This window comes from Caretta caretta, chromosome 2, assembly GCF_965140235.1.
Source record: "Caretta caretta isolate rCarCar2 chromosome 2, rCarCar1.hap1, whole genome shotgun sequence".
Lineage (NCBI taxonomy): Eukaryota > Metazoa > Chordata > Testudines > Cheloniidae > Caretta > Caretta caretta.
Genome location: NC_134207.1, coordinates 31,657,242 through 31,674,958, shown reverse-complemented (window position 1 = coordinate 31,674,958; position 17,717 = coordinate 31,657,242).

Genomic DNA, 17,717 nt, shown 5'->3' with positions numbered 1-17,717 from the left:
TGTTTCATGGTCTCTGTGTATATAATGTCTTCTGCAGTTTCCACAGTATGCATCCGATGAAGTGAGCTGTAGCTCACGAAAGCTTATGCTCAAATAAATTGGTTAGTCTCTAAGGTGCCACAAGTACTCCTTTTCTTATTCCTGTTTTTGTGTCTTTTTGTAACTTAAGGTTTTGACTAGAGGGATTCTCTATGTTTTGAATCTGATTACCCTGTAAGGTATTTACCATCCTGATTTTACAGAGGTGATTCTTTTACTTTTTCTTCAATTAAAATTCTTCTTTTAAGAACCTGATTGCTTTTTCATTGTTCTTAAGATCCAAGGGTTTGGGTCTGTGTTCACCTATGCAAATTGTTGAGGATTTTTATCAAGCCTTCCCCAGGAAAGGGGGTGTAGGGCTTGGGGGGATTTTGGGGGAAAAGACGTTTCCAAGTGGGCCCTTTCCCTGTTATATTTGTTAGACGCTTGGTGGTGGCAGCAATAAAGTCCAGGGACAAAAGGAAAAACAGTTTGTACCCTGGGGAAGTTTTAACCTAATCTGGTAGGGTTTTTTTCATGCAGGTCCCCACATCTGTAACCTAGAGTTCAGAGTGGGGAAGGATCCTTGACGCTTCCTTATTTACTTTCTCAACATTAGTCACGATTTCATAGACCTCTATCATATCTCTCCTTAATCATCTCCTTTCCAAGCTGAAAAGTCCCAGTCTTATTAATCTCTCCTCATACGGAAGCCGTTCAATACCCCTTAACAATTTTGTTGCCCTTTTCTGAACCCTTTCCAATTTCAAAATATCTCTTTTGAGATGGGGTGACCACATCTGCACACAGTATTCAAGATTTGGGCATACCATGGATTTATATTGAGGCAATATGATATTTTCAGTCTTCTTATCTATCCCTTTCTTAATGATGCCCAACATTCTGTTCACTTTTTCAACTGTCACTGCACATTTGAGTGCATGTTTTCGAAGAACTATCCACAATGACTCCAAGATTTTTTTTTCTTGAGTAGTAATAGCTAATTTAGACCACATTATTTTATACGTACATTTGGGATTATATTTTCCAATGTGCATTACTTTGCATTTATCAACATTGAATTTCATCTGCCATTTTGTTGTCCAGTCTAGTGAGATCCTTTCACAGATCTTTGCAGTCTGCTTGGGACCTACAAAACTACTCAAGATAGTTATCTGAAAAATTTGCAACATCACTGTTTACCCCTTTTTCCAGATCATTTATGAATATGTCAAATAGGACTGGTCCCAGTACAGATCCCTGGCGGACACTAATATTTACCTCTCTCCATTCTGAAAACTGACCATTTATTCCTACCCTTTGTTTCCTGTCTTTTAACCAGTTACCAATCCATGAGGGGACCTTCCCTCTTATCCCATGAAAGCTTACTTTGCTTAAGAGCCTTTGGTGAGGGACCTTGCCAAAGCCTTTCTGAAAATATAAGTACACTATATTTACTACATCCCCGAAGTCTACATGCTCATTGACCCCTCAAAGAATTCTAGTAGATTGGTGAGGCATGATTTCCCTTTACAAAAAGTGTGTTGACTCTTCCTCAACAAATTATGTTAATCTATATGTCTGATAATTTTGTCCTTTACGATAATTTCAACATGTTTTCCTGGTACTGAAGTCAGGTTTACTAGCCTATAATTGCCGGGATCACCTCTGGAGTCCTTTTTAAAAATTGGTGTCACATTAGCTATCCTCCAGTCATTTTATACAGAAGCTGATATAATGATAGGTTACAGATTACAGGCTGTAGTTCTGCAATTTCGTATTTGAGTTCCTTCAAAGCTGTCCACAATATGTCGCTTAAAAACTGTGCGTCAATTGTTCAAACCACACAGGCGGATTTGTCCCCCTGCACATCCCCACTGATGGGGCCAAGTGATATTCCTATTAATTGCTGTGCAAAATGTCCTTGGAGATATTGTGTACAGGGTTTTCAGCATCTGGTTAGAACCAGAAATGAACCTATCCCAGTATTGTTCACAATCTATATGTGGGGGAAAGCAGACATTTAAAGGTGGGAACCAGCTCTCTGGTGCTCCTCTGACACAGTGCCTTTTTTCCCAGATCTTGGTCTCTGGTGACCCTGGTGTCCTCCTCTGTTTCCTGGAGCCATCCCAGGTGCCTAGACATGAGCTCTAACTGTTGGTGTCCTTGTCAGGGCTTGCTCCTCTCCCCTTCTGATGGATGTTTCACACACAGTTGTGATGGAGAGGGCCCTCCATGCAGGGTGTCAGTGTACAGTTGGAATGGGACCCTCTTCCTTTTTACATACCAAACTCCATGACAAATGACACTGTCCTCAGGGAATGGGGCATTGTTGCATGGCTTGGTTCCTGCCCCTCTCTCTTTCTGATCAATGTGACTGGTATAATGACTGAGACCACCCAGTGAAAGCCTTCCTGACCTTCCAAGGTCTTTTCCAAAGCACACTGACTTCAATGGACAGACTCCTATTGGTGTTAATAGGATTTAGATCTGGCCCTAGATCCATGTAAGAGAGATTTTAATGAGTTTTGTGAAGTTTTGTCTCTCTGTTGAATTACATTTCTGCACCAGCTTCAGCGCCACCAAGTCTCTCAGAAATTTCCTTACTTGTCGATCTTAATGTCATCTTTATCTGACTTCATGGTTTAGCTCTTGGGCCTCTAGATGGACATACTACTTATAGTAAATTAATGTTAATAGTAAATGCTGATGTTTCCCCAAGTGCCACAAAATCAAGAACACAACTGGTTCAGAGGGCGAGTCTCATATTCCTGTCCTCCTATTTGAGATATTGTAACATACCCATAAAGGAGATGTGCTGAACATAGTTTAGTATGATTGGTTTGTGTGAAGGTGGCCATTTTGTGGAAAATTTTAGAGGTTTTGGCGTTTTTCATTCCAATAAAGAATGAAACCATGTTGTTCTGAAGTTTTTCATGAAAAAATGAAAGATCACCCAAGAATAGCTTGGTATTTAGGAATGTGAGTACCCAAGTTCAAGTTCCTTGTCTGAACCACATAGAAGCATAAAGCAACCCAAAGGGGCTGTGCTTGTACTCAAGTGGGGGTGAAGAGAGGCAGTGGTGGCAGAAGAGGGGGCAGGGCCCTCCGATTTTTTGGAAGTGGACAGGCCTGGTCCATCTACTTTTCACTGTGGTGGACCCTGCCCCCTTCCCCTCCTCTTGCCCCCAAGGCCTTACCTCCCAGCCAGGCCAGCGTGGAGCCTGGCTGGAGAGCCCAGGCAGCTTTGGAGAGCCATGGTGGACCTTCTACCTGCCTGGAGTGCAGGGGAGCTGAGAGCAGCTCCCGGACCATGTCCCCGCTTCCCGGCCTCCCCGCCTGGCTGAGGGCAGGTGGAGGTAGAAGCTCCTCCTCTGCACCGGCTCCCCACATCTGCCCACGCAGCTCTGTCCCTGACCTGGCTTGGGGCAGGGGCCGGGGGGAACGAAGCTGCAGCCTGGCCATGGTAAGAGCTGCATGCAGGCAGCTGTGAGGAGTCACAGAGTTGCGGACCGACCACCTGCCCTGGGTAGGGGGCCTGGGACACGGGCAGGGGTATACTTTTGGCTACTCCCCAATCATTGGAAGGGGGGCTCCCCAGCCCAGCTCCAGCTTCTGGCTTGGCTGGGGGTGGGCCATCCCCATTTTTGGGAGGGCTCCATCACCTTTTAAGAGAGGGTCTATAAATCATATATAAAAATTAGCACAACAAAGAAGCATTGGATTCTGTGGACATCCTTCAGAGCCATCCCATTTGTGATGATCATCTCCTTGTGGGGGTCCATTTCCAGTCCCTTGGGTGAGAAAATGTATCCAAGAAATTCAAGGGTATTCCAATCAAACTCATTTTTCTCTGGCTTGGCATAAGTTGGTTCTGACGTAGTTGTTCAAGAACTCTATGCACGTGCAGGTTATAAAGAGCTGGATTTTTGGAGAAAATCAGAATGTCATCAAGGTAGATAATGACAAAGTGGTCCAGCATATCTCATAATATATCATTCATAAAATGTTGAAAGGTTGCTGGAGCATCAAATGGCATGACCAGATATTCATAGTGGCCATATTGAGTATGAAAGACTTTCTTCCATTTGTCTCCCGCATGCGTGTGCATTAGGTTATAGGTCTTGCACAGACCTAACTCTGTGAAAATATGGGCCGTGCATAGCCTGTCTAAGGGGTCATTGATAAGGGAGCAGTGAGTGGTTTCATATGGTCATCTTGTTCAGAGCCTGATAGTAATACATGGGGCTATAAAGAGCTGTCCTTCACAAAAACAAAAACAAAAAACTGAGCACCCACTTGGCATATGGATAGGTAGATGAATCCTTTCTGAAGGTTCTTCTGCAAATATATGTGGAGAGCCAAGTTCAGAGAGGGCATATATCATGCTGAATGGGATCTTGGCTTCAGTCTGGAAATCAACTGGGCAGTAGAGATGATGAGCTGCTGAGTTGCAAAAAGTTCTTTCCAGACTCAGTTCATCAGGTTATAGTCCAAATAGGCTGTCCACATAAAGAGTTTGTTCAAATTCTTCCATGAGAATTAGCAAAGTAATCCAGAGTAGAGCTGGAGATCTCAACCTTGCAACTCAAGCTTCCCCTGACCAAGTTTCAGCAGATCTGAGATACAGGACTGGGGCCTTAAAGTTCTTTAATAGATCTCTGGCAGGCTATCAATAACCACTTGACAGCAGGTATTCCTTAGATGAAACATTGTGGGTTTCTATTTCCTAAGTATACACAGGTAATTAGTTGCATTCATCATCAGCATTATCCATTAAGCAGTTCATAAACAGTTTACTACAAACGTCACAGAAAAATATAGACAATGATATTATTACACCCAGGTTCCATCTAAATGTTAATATTCCCTTCTGATCTCTGAATGAATAGAACATGAACAGTCTGGTTACATTGTTAACCTCTAATAAGATATAAATAAACACATAGGAATACCTGTTAGTATTTATCTCTAATTTTCTAACAATACAGGTTTGCATTTCAAAGTTCTAGTCTATCTAACATAGCTCTGTTAACTATTTATAAGGAATGGCCTTAATTACCATTTACATACTTTTCTAATATGTCTTTAAAGGTAGAATTTGGGTCATTTAGCCTGCTAGCTGAGTAATCCCTTCTGGCTCAGTGTCAGAACCTCTATTTGCCAGAAGCTGGGAATGGGTGACAGGGGACAGATCACTTGATTACCTGTTCTGTTCATTCCCTCTGGGGCACCTGGCATTGGCCACTGTAGGAAGACAGGATTCTGGGCTAGATGGACTTTTGGTATTGCCATTCTTATGTTCTTAACCATTAAGAAATTGTCTCATATTTTTCTTCCCTGTATTTTTGTCCCTTTCTAGCTAATGATGCCATTTTTGAATTACCTTAAACAATTCCCTCCTTTTTTTTTGTTGCTTATGCCATCAGATACTTGAAGGCAGTTATTGTGTCCCCTTGTATGATGTCTGATTAAATTCTCCATCAGCAGATAAATTGTTATGGTAGAACAGAACTACTACTCTGTATTTGAATCAAAGGCAAAATAGCTTCTCAGCCATCAATTTTCTTTAATTTATCTTTGCCAGTGCACTCTGTAAGCCAGAGCATGAAGGGTTTGTGTGAAATACATCCCCGTTGATTTCAGTGGGAGTTGTGTGCAGTTGGTTGCAGTTCTTGATGATATGTGAGCCAGAGCTAAATTATACATTAGATTTAGAGCTGACTGGAAAAAAAACTTTGAAGGAGCTTTTATTTGTTGTTGAAAATGCAGTTCCATTGAAATTGAAATACTTCCTGAAAATGTGTCAATTTCACAAAAAAATTTTGTTTCGGAGAAAAATGAATAACAAAAATTTCAGCAATATCAAAATTTTCATTTTAGAAACTCTCAGAATAAAACATTTTGATATTTGTACTTTAAAATTCATTTCATTTAGTATTTTTAAATGTTGCATTATATAATAAAATATAAAATCGAACTATTCTGATTCTGTTGAAATCAAACATTTTGATGATTTGAAATGTTTTTATTTATGAATTTTCCTTTGTGGAGAAATTGAAAATTTTGGGGTTTTGTTCTGATTTGAAATTAAGCCAAATTTCAAAGTCCTTTGTGAATTAGAATTTCCAACCTCTCCACATCTCTAATTAGGTTATTTTTTTCCTGTGTGGTCCCCTGGAAGGTGTTTTTGGAAAACTGATCATCTGGCCAAGGTATCTCTTTATGGCTCTCAGTCAAGTTTCTCGTCACCTTTTTTTTTTTTTTTTTTTTACATTGTTGAAGTTGTGTGGGGACAGCTGTGTGGGGACAGCTGGGTTGAGTCACTAACAATGTGCTGATAATGCACAGCCCAATGTCCTATTTACATCAGAGACAGATGTTTAAGTATCTTTGCTTTTCCACTGCTTGACTGATTTGAGAGTGTGGATGAAAGTGAGATGGCTGACAACAAATCCAGATAAGACAAAGGTGATGCTAGTGCATTGGAGGTGAATTCTGAGGATACGTCAAGGGAGACTTCAGCATTGTTACAGGTGGGGGGTTGACTGACCGTTCATCCAAGGAACTTGAAATTTAGGAGTGTCCTTGGACTTCTTCTATCAGTTTTAGTTTGATATACCTTGGATGATGAGTGATTTTTCCATCTGTATCTATTAGATGTCTGGGATTTCTCCCATTCAATCCAGATCTTTCAGCTATGATCCATGACTTTGTTACTTATAGATCAGATTATTGTTCTCTATATGGGGTTCGAAACCACGCAGCACTCACAGGCATTAGCCAAAGGAAACACATTACGTCCATCCATTGACAGCTGTGCTGGCTTTCTGTGCATTTCCAGCAGTGATTAAATGTAATGACTGATCATTTTATAGTCCTAGAAGCCTTGAGATGTAGGAGACTGCCTCGTCCTCACCCCGTGAGCCAACATGGCAGTTACAGTCAGCTGAGAGAACTGAGCGAACACATCTTTCACATAATCAATCTATTCCTGGTCATTCAATGATCTGAGTTAGGGACCTGGGGAGAAATCCTGGCCACACTGAAGTCAAAGGGAGTTTTTCCATTGGCTTCAGTGGAGCCATAATTTCACCTCTTGACCCAGGAAGAGTGTAATGACCTTTAAGGCACAGACTAAGGATCCATCGAGTCGCTTTTTATTTAGGGCAGCGTGGGCGGTTGGTAGAGGGGTTTTTTTAGTGTTTTTTCTTTTTGTGTAATTTTTAAATAGGTGCAGACACCCTGAGACACAAAAATGGGAACATTTTATTACCTTGTGTTTGCCTTTATTAAGATAAAATTATTCAGAATGCACTATGTTTCTGAGCAGCTAACATGAAGAGTCCCAGTGTACTTAGGAGGTCAAGGGCTTTTGAGATAGAAATGTTCCCCTTCATTTTCTATAAAGATATGATGAATTATTCTATTCTTATGCGACCTATTGCCAAACTGGCCTTGTAATATACTGTGCTTGTTATATATTATCACCCTGAATAGCAGAGTTGGATTTTATCAGAATAACGGAACGTTTCCATTCCATTAGAGATAATTAAGGTGAAAGTCAGTAGGTGCACAGTATCCTAAATAATGTTTTGTTTGTAATATCATATGAATAAAATATGTGGGGCAGATCCTCAGCTGATGTAAATTGCCAGAGCCACCACATCCTCCTCCTTTGGTTTTGTGAATGGTGCCTAAGTCCCCTTATGAATCTGGCTTGAAAAAAACTATGCAGCAAATTTGTGTTGAATTGTCAAAGTTTTGTGTTGACTGGAAACTGCATTTTTCATCAAATAAACTATTTGTCTGAAAAAAAATCACTCAGGTTTTCTCCTTATATTTTTAATTTGTTTTTTTTTATTTTGGTCGTGTCATATAGCTAGCTTAGACCTGGCCAAAACTGGGCTGACAAAGTACTCTCTTCCATTAGTCTATGCAAGAGTTGCTATATACTCTGAGATGCATGTGATATCCAGCCCAGGATTTTGAACCTCCGGCCTTTCTATAAATACAGTATTGATGGGTTCAGTATAATAAACTAAATAGAAGGGTTTGGTTTTATTATTCAAATGACTTTTTCCTAACTCTCTGCTTCCCCATTTTGTGACTTGGAAGCTGACAAAATATGAAATGAATGACTATGAGAAGGAATAACCCAGAGAAGATAGGAGGCAGGGCCATTACTCTAAAATTTTCTTCCCACACCATCACACTAGATAAAGCATATGGCATCCTTCAAAAAAAGATTTAAAAGTCTGCCTGGTTGAAATATTTAAAATTGAAAATGTTTTGGAAACAAACAAAAAAAGCTTTTCTATATGCTTTTTTGTGAAAAACATAGATTTTTAAAAAATATAGAAATTTTTCATTTACAAATGATTTTTTTAATCCCAGTAAGTGATTGGCTTAGTCATATGACAGGATTTAAAAATAATAATTTAAAAATCATTTTTGAAAGCTTCCTGTTTTGAAAAACAATTGCTTTTTCTCTGCCACATTTCCACATTTTTAACCAACTCTTCTCAAAACTATTAAAGCCTTATCTTCAGAAGTGTGGACAGAGAATTTCCACAGTGGAGTGCACAAATTGGATATTTGCAAACAGAAATTACCATTAGATGCATAATAAACTAATTGCACATAAATTGGTGGTAATTACACAGACAATAAAGGTTCAGAGTTAGTCCAAAATAGCCCAGATTTGGTGACTTTCAGGCACTCTTCAATAGACTTCTGTTTGATAGGGTCTCTGGAAAAGGCTGAGGGCGTGCTTCCTAGATGACGAAGGACATTAGTAGCAACCTGGCTGGCTGAGTCTGTGTTACTGATTTCAGTGCTAGTAAAGTTGAATTTAATTGTATTTAGAATTAGTTATGTTAGAGTCCCTAGAGCCTTGGATAGGCATTTTTATTATCTTAAATCTAAATAAAAATTGTGCTGGCATTTTTGACAATCAAGCCTTTACACCTTGTGTTTGTGGAGTGTATTTTTATTTGTAGGGATGTGTAGTCAAATTGTTCAGGTGGTCTGGCATCAGGTACAGCTATATCTGTATTTCACCTCAGATTATGCCTCAGTTTCTCTTCAATACTTGGTTAATATGGACCTCCAGACAATTAATTAATTTAATTTAAAGGTAGCATATAAGGTTTCATACATAACTGCAGGGACACTCTGCTTGAAAGATTGAAATGATGGCAGCATGGAGGATGGTCACAAGTTTATGGCTAAAGAAACTCAAGTCCTACAGCAAAAGAGTTTTTTGTTTTGCTTCTCCCTGCCCCCACAAGATCATCAAGAGAAAGGTTCAACTTCTCCAAACTGTGTCACTAAGAAAGAGACTAGACTGAAGAAAGTCTGGATAATTGTATGACCAGAGTCAAGGTTACAGGTCGAGCTGCACCTCTGTCTATTTTCTGGTTTCACTCAGTACACCCACCTTAGATTTTAGACTTTCTTGTCCTTGCCTGTTTTGGGGTGGAACCTCATAATTCTTCCATTCTTGTAGTGTGTGGTACACTGCCTATATATCCCAATCACCTATAACCCTGGAAGTTTGACAGGGTTTCAGGTACCTGTATTTCTTCCCTTCAGGAAACTGTGGCCAGTGAGAGTGGCCATCAACCTTCTTGAAATATAGCATTTTTATTTAGCAGTTGGAACAAAGCATTAGAGAGAAAAAAGGATTTAAAAACAAAATGAGTCTCATATATTCTCATGCTTCACTGCAAGCTAAGTTAGGTAGACTTTCTCTTAAATTGCCAGAACTGAGCAGAACCAATTTATATTCTCTTAACAAACCCAGACCCTCCTGTGACCCATCCTAGTCACAACTGACAGCATTCCCTGCTGTTCTTCCTCTTGGGTGCCTCAGGCTTTGTCTTCACTACAAATAAAGGTGTGGTTTTGTTTTCCCCTTGAGAGAACTATTGATGTAAAATACTCTTGCAAACAAAGCCCTTCAGTTTTTACCTCAAAGTAGCTAGTTGAAATCTAGGGCTTTTACTTCTATGTAGACAGTTATGGGAATAGGGTTGACCTCAGGGGTGAAAGTAACTTAATGGACTTACTGGTACGCAGGGCGGCCGGGGTCCTGGGCAAGGTGGGTGGCGAGGAGGGAAGACCAGTCATAGAATCATAGAATATCAGGGTTGGAAGGGACCTCAGGAGGTCATCTAGTCCAACCCCCTGCTAAAAGCAAGACCGATCCCCAATTAAATCATCCCAGCCAGGGCTTTGTCAAGCCTGACCTTAAAAACTTCTAAGGAAGGAGATTCCACCACCTCCCTAGGTAACGCATTCCAGTGTTTCACCACCCTCCTAGTGAAAAAGTTTTTCCTAATATCCAACCTAAATCTGCCCCACTGCAACTTGAGACCATTACTCCTTGTTCTGTCATCTGCTACCACTGAGAACAGTCTAGAGCCATCCTCTTTGAAACCCCCTTTCAGGTAGTTGAAAGCAGCTTTCAAATCCCCCCTCATTCTTCTCTTCCGTAGACTAAACATCCCCAGTTCCCTCAGCCTCTCCTCATAAGTCATGTGTTTCAGTCCCCTAATCATTTTTGTTGCCCTCCGCTGGACTCTTTCCAATTTTTCCACATCCTTCTTGTAGTGTGGGGCCCAAAACTGGACACAATACTCCAGATGAGGCCTCACCAGTGTTGAATAGAGGGGAACAATCACGTCCCTCGATCTGCTGGCAACGCCCCTACTTATACAGCCCAAAATGCCATTGGCCTTCTTGGCAACAAGGGCACACTGTTGACTCATATCCAACTTCTCGTCCACTGTAACCCCTAGGTCCTTTTCAGCAGAACTGCTGCCGAGCCGTTCGGTCCCTAGTCTGTAGCGGTGCATTGGATTCTTTCGTCCTAAGTGCAGGACTCTGCACTTGTCCTTGTTGAACCTCATCATATTTCTTTTGGCCCAGTCCTCCAATTTGTCTAGGTCCCTCTGTATTCTATCCCTACCCTCCAGCGAATCTACCTCTCCTCCCAGTTTAGTGTCATCTGCAAACTTGCTGAGGGTGCAATCCACACCATCCTCCAGATCATTTATGAAGATACTGAACAAAACCAGCCCCAGGACCAACCCTTGGGGCACTCCACTTGATACCGGCTGCCAACTAGACATGGAGCCATTGATCACTACCCGTTGAGCCCGACAATCTAGCCAGCTTTCTATCCACCTTATAGTCCATTCATCCAGCCCATACTTCTTTAACTTGCTGGCAAGAATATTGTGGGAGACAGTGTCAAAAGCTTTGCTAAAGTCAAGGAACAACACATCCACTGCTTTCCCTTCATCCACAGAGCCAGTTATCTCATCATAGTAGGCAATTAGATTAGTCAGGCATGACTTGCCTTTGGTGAATCCATGCTGACTGTTCCTGATCACTTTCCTCTCCTCTAAGTGCATCAGAATTGATTCCTTGAGGACCTGCTCCAGGATTTTTCCAGGGACTGAGGTGAGGCTGACTGGCCTGTAGTTCCCAGGATCCTTCTTCTTCCCTTTTTTTAAAGATGGGCACTACATTAGCCTTTTTCCAGTCGTCCGGGACCTCCCCCGATCGCCATGAGTTTTCAAAGATAATGGCCAATGGCTCTGCAATCACATCCGCCAACTCCTTTAGCACTCTCGGATGCAACGCATCCGGCCCCATGGACTTGTGCACGTCCAGCTTTTCTAAATAGTCCTGAACCACTTCTTTCTCCACAGAGGGCTGGTCACCTCCTCCCCATGCTGTGCTGCCCACTGCAGTAGTCTGGGAGCTGACCTTGTTCGTGAAGACAGAGGCAAAAAAAGCATTGAGTACATTAGCTTTTTCCACATCCTCTGTCACTAGGTTGCCTCCCTCATTCAGTAAGGATTTCCTTGACTTTCTTCTTGTTGCTAACATACCTGAAGAAACCCTTCTTGTTACTCTTAACATCTCTTGCTAGCTGCAACTCCAGGTGTGATTTGGCCTTCCTGATTTCACTCCTGCATGCTCGAACAATATTTTTATACTCATCCCTGGTCATTTGTCCAATCTTCCACTTCTTGTAAGCTTCTTTTTTGTATTTAAGAGCAGCAAGGATTTCACTGTTAAGCCAAGCTGGTCGCCTGCCATATTTACTATTCTTTCTATACATCGGGATGGTTTGCCCCTGTAACGTCAATAAGGATTCTTTAAAATACAGCCAGCTCTCCTGGACTCCTTTCCCCCTCATGTTATTCTCCCGGGGATCTTGCCCATCAGTTCCCTGAGGGAGTCAAAGTCTGCTTTTCTGAAGTCCAGGGTCCGTATTCTGCTGCTTTCCTTTCTTCCTTGAGTCAGGATCCTGAACTTGACCATCTCATGGTCACTACCTCCCAGGTTCCCATCCACTTTTGCTTCCCCTACTAATTCTTCCTGGTTTGTGAGCAGCAGGTCAAGAAGAGCTCTGCCCCTAGTTGGTTCCTCCAGCACTTGCACCAGGAAATTGTCCCCTACACTTTCCAAAAACTTCCTGGATTGTCTGTGCACTGCTGTATTGCTCTCCCAGCAGATATCAGGGTGATTGAAGTCTCCCATGAGAACCAGGGCCTGTGATCTAGTAACTTCTGCGAGTTGCCGGAAGAAAGCCTCGTCCACCTCATCCCCCTGGTCCGGTGGTCTCCCACCATGACATCACCCTTGTTGCTCACACTTCTAAACTTAATCCAGAAACTCTCAGGTTTTTCTGCAGTTTCATACTTGAGCTCTGAGCAGTCATACTCCTCCCTTACATACAGTGCAACTCCCCCACCTTTTCTGCCCTGCCTGTCCTTCCTGAACAGTTTATATCCATCCATGACAGTACTCCAGTCATGTGAGTTATCCCACCAAGTCTCTGTTATTCCAATCACATCATAATTCCTTGACTTTGCCAGGACTTCCAGTTCTCCCTGCTTGTTTACCAGGCTTCGTGCATTTGTATATAGGCACTTGAGGTAACCCGCTGATCGCCCCTCTTTCTCAGTATGAGGCAGGAGCCCTTCCCTCTCACGCGCTCCTGCTCGTGCTTCCTCCCGGTATTCCACTTCCCCACTTACCTCAGGGCTTTGGTCTCCTTCCCCCGATGAACATAGTTTAAAGCCCTCCTCGCTAGGTTAGCCAGCCTGCTTGCAAAGATGCTCTTCCCTCTCTTCGTTAGGTGGAGCCTGTCTCTGCCTAGCACTCCTCCTTCTTGGAACACCATCCCATGGTCAAAGAATCCAAAGCCTTCTCTCCAACACCACCTGTGTAGCCATTCGTTGACTTCCACGATTCGGTCTCTACCCAGGCCTTTTCCTTCCACGGTCACTAAGGATCACAGGAGATAGCCCCTATTATGATGAACTTTTTGGAGTTGCACAGTGAGAGGGGGGGGGAGATGCAAAACTGTAAGTGAGAGGAGGCATTCACTCTTGCAGTCTTGATAAGGTGTTTGGAACAGTGGGGAAGAAACAGTCAAAAGACCTCATCTGGAGGGGTGAAAATTGGCCCCACTAGACGGACACTCTGCAGCACCTGCTGGGGTGGAGGCAATGGGACCTGCATGTTTCTGCTCCCCATCTAACTCCTAAAGGGAGGCAGGGGGGCACTCTGTCAAAGACAGATTTGTGACCGTGTTTTTTTTTCAGACCCTCATCGATAAGTGGGATAGGTCATTTTGGTGACATTTAGCCAAATATTGCCAGAGTGTGAAATTTACATACACTATTGCCAGGGTTTTTTAATAAGCCTGAAGAACTTCAAAATAGTAGAATCTGAAACTTCTTCTACCGACGATTTTTAATTTTCCTTTCCCTTTTTATAAAATCTAGGCTCTTTAATACAAAAAGTGCTTAAAAAGAAAAACCCTTTAAGGTTGTACAGAATAAACAAAAATCAGGAATTGCCAAAGCTAAGATTGTATGCCCAATCTTCATGCTGCTCCCATCTGCATGTGCATTCCAATACAGTTTTTAACTACATGATCATTACTTTTTTTATTTTAGAAATAGTATATCTGTTTTAGGGATTGAGAGAGTCCTACTCACCATGGGATATAGCTACTGGATATGCTGCACAATTTCCTGCATCTTTAAGGCCAATAAGAGACTCTTGCACTATTCTGAATGCACTCAAATTGATAAGAAGTCTTTACCAATATTTGCTTAATATTGCTAGGATTCAGTTTTGCCCAGATGGTCTCCATTCTGGAGCCCATTTCAACAGGGCATTGAAAAGGCCAAGACTTGGTCCAGTTCATATTTGATGTGCTGGATGTTATTTGTGTATGGCTAGCACTTTGTCCCATGCTTCATATGGCTTCATATAGACAGCATTTCCTACACATACATTTTGGAAGAGGTTTTGGTGTGAACATGCTAGTGGTTCTTTTTTGCCTGGATATGGGGAGAGTTCTTATTTCTGTCTGATGAAGGAAATATAGGGGGGCAGTTCTTGCATCTCTTATGCCCATTTCCTGCCCAAGAATCCAGTCCAGGCAAATGCATGGTGGTGTATGGGTCTGGAGAATGGGACTGTTTTCTTGAGTAAAAGCTGCAGGGCGAGGCCCAACACTTTGTTTAGAAGAATAAGTAACAATTTCCCTTCTTTACAAAAGGAAACTAACAAAACCTTTTCTAAGTGAAGGTTTTCTGGCTGAACACTGATTTCATGTGGACACCTTTGTGCTTAATTAGTGACTGCCATCATTCTTGTAATACATTTGTAGATCACAGTCAAGTATTTGGTCTCCACAGAGTATGAGATTGTTTAATAATTCTGGGTCACTAAACATCAATAGCTATTTCTAAATGGAAGCATTACCCTATTAAAATTCAGTAAACAGCTACAGAATAAACTAAAATTGTATTAATTGTCTTTGTTTTAGTAGGAAATGCATGTATTCTAACATTAAAGATTTTTAAAGGAAGAAAAGAAAATTGTATTGAGGTTAAACATGTGCAATGATTGGAAGACATATTGTCTCAAATCCTTTAAATCTTTAGGGAATACATTATGGATTTTCTAAACAAATCCCTTTGTCAGATTATGTAGCTTTGATGGATGACAGAAAAAGAGGTCAAGATAGATTTTTACAGTTTGTTCACAGTAAAAAAAAAATTGCAGCTGACATTCTGAACAGGCTTCATTGGCTTGTCAAATTTATTTATATCTGACAGCCTTGGTCCCAGATAAACAGCTTTAGTATGCTAGTAATATTATTGTTACAACAATATTTGACAGCCCCAAAGGCCTACTAGTGAATAAAATTATTTTGCATATCATGGTTTTGGGGATTCAGTAGATGTCTTTAAGCTATAAAACAAATTTAAGATGTTGTAATGGAACACTTTATATGGAACTGCTTATAACTGGCATATAGTACCATGATAAGCTTCAGGAATCAGGAAATTTGTAATTACATGCAATAGCTTAATTGTTGACTATAGGGATTATTTGGAAGCAAGGAATTAACTCATTTTACATACATTGTTTTCACTATTGATTTTTGAAAAGTTTGAAGGGGAAGATGGTTAGTCTTGCTGCTACAGCACCAGCTGCAGATCAAATAGATACATTTATTTTCTATGTGGTGAGAAAATGTATGATGGTGCAGTGCAAAATAAAGTTTTTATGAGTGTTAGTTTGGAATGGCCACATTACTACAAGTATAAAATCCATGAGTGAGCTATATATGTCATCCCAAGCAAGTGTCAATAAAACCTAGAAAATAAAACCTAGCATGTGAGTTGGCCAAATATGTAATGGAAATTGAGCTGTGAGGTATTTTATTTATTACCAGTGTAAATGAGAAGAGAATTTAGTGCAATATTTCTGTCAGAGGTATCTGATAGTTATCAAAGTAATATTTCCCCAAACAAATACACATACAACTTAATTTCCTCCAGAATAACGCCTAATGTCCCTCTCTCTTTTCCAATTATTAGGCATAATTCTACCATGATTTTGATAATGTTGAGTATTTACATATGTTTGAAATGACAGCTCTCACCTCTGCTGGAGAAGCACTGTATACTAATACCAAAAAGAAGGTAGGTGTAAAGTACTTCAGTAGCTGGAATGATGCAGTTTTGCTTTTGCTTATTCCAAAATTCTTATTTTTTCCTCTTGGTCCAAACTCATTTAACATTTTTTCTTAATGATACAGATACTGATCTGATTAATCTTGATAAGTCTGGAATGAATCTTCCATGACAATTTAACAATGACAAACAAAAATCTCTGCTCAGAAACATTTTAGGATACAGCTGCATTTTCAGTAGCTCACAGCATAAGTTTGAGATGCAGAAGCTTTGAATCTATACTATGTCTCAACTAAGTAGCTTGAGTCATGAAGTAATTTGATTTTCTTTATTAACTTCAAGCAAAATGATGTTTTTGCAATTTTTTCAGAATATCTTTGACATTTCTTACATGTTCCTCTGTATCTCTTTCATCTTTTCCAGTTCATAGAATCATAGAAACATAGAAGATTGGGGTTGAAAGAGACCTCAGAAGGTCATCTAGTCCAACCCTCTGCTCAAAGCAAGACCAACCCCCCAGAAATCATCCCAGCCAGGGCTTTGTCAAGCCGGGCCTTAAAAACCTCTAAGGATGGAGATTCCACCACCTCCCTAGGTAACTCATTCCAGTGCTTCACCAGCCTCCTAGTGAAAAAGTGTTTTCTAATATCCAACCTAGACTTCCCCCACTTCAACTTGAGACTATTGCTTTTTGTTCTGTCCTCTGCCACAACAGAGAACGGCTGAGCTCCATCCTCTTTGGAACCCCCGCTTAGGTAGTTGAAGGCTGCTATAAAATTCCCCCTAACTCTTTTCTTCTGCAGACTAAATAAGCCCAGTTTCCTCAGCCTCTCCTCGTAAGTAATGTACCCCAGCCCCCTAATCATTTTCATTGCCTTCTGCTGGACTCTCCCCAATTTGTCCACATCCTTTGTGTAGTGGGGGGCCCAAAACTCCATATGTGGCATCACCAGTGCCCAATAGAGGGGAATAATCACTTCCCTTGATCTGCTGGCAATGTTCCTACTAATGCAGCCCAATATGCCGTTAGCCTTCTTGGCAACAAGGGCACATTGTTGACTCATATCCAGCTTCTCATCCACTGTAATCCATAGCTTCTTTTCTGCAGAACTGCTGCTTAACCAGTCTGTCCCCAGCCTGTAGCAGTGCATGGGATTCTTCCGTCCTAAGTGCAGAATTCTGCACTTGTCCTTGTTGAACTTCATCAGATTTCTTTTCGATTCTCCAATCCTCCACTTTGTCTTGGTCACTCGGGACCCTATGCCTACACTTCAGCGTATCTATCTCTTCCCCCAGCTTAGTGCCATCCACAAACTTTCTGAGGGTGCAATCCACCCCATCATCCACATCATTAACGAAGACGTTGAACAAAACCGGCCCCAGGACCTACCCCTGGGGCCCTCTTGATACCAGCTGCCAACTAGACATCAAGCCGTTGATCACTACCTGTTGAGCCTGATGATCTAGCCAGCTTTCTATTCACCTTATAGTCCATTCATCCAATCCACACTTTTTTAACTTGCTGGCAAGAATACTGTGGGAGACCGTATCAAAAGCTTTGCTAAAGTCAAGGTATATCACATCCTTCACTTTCCCCATATCTGCAGAGCCAGTTATCTCCTCATAGAAGGCAATCAGGTTAGTCATGACTTGCCATTGGTGAATCCATGTTGA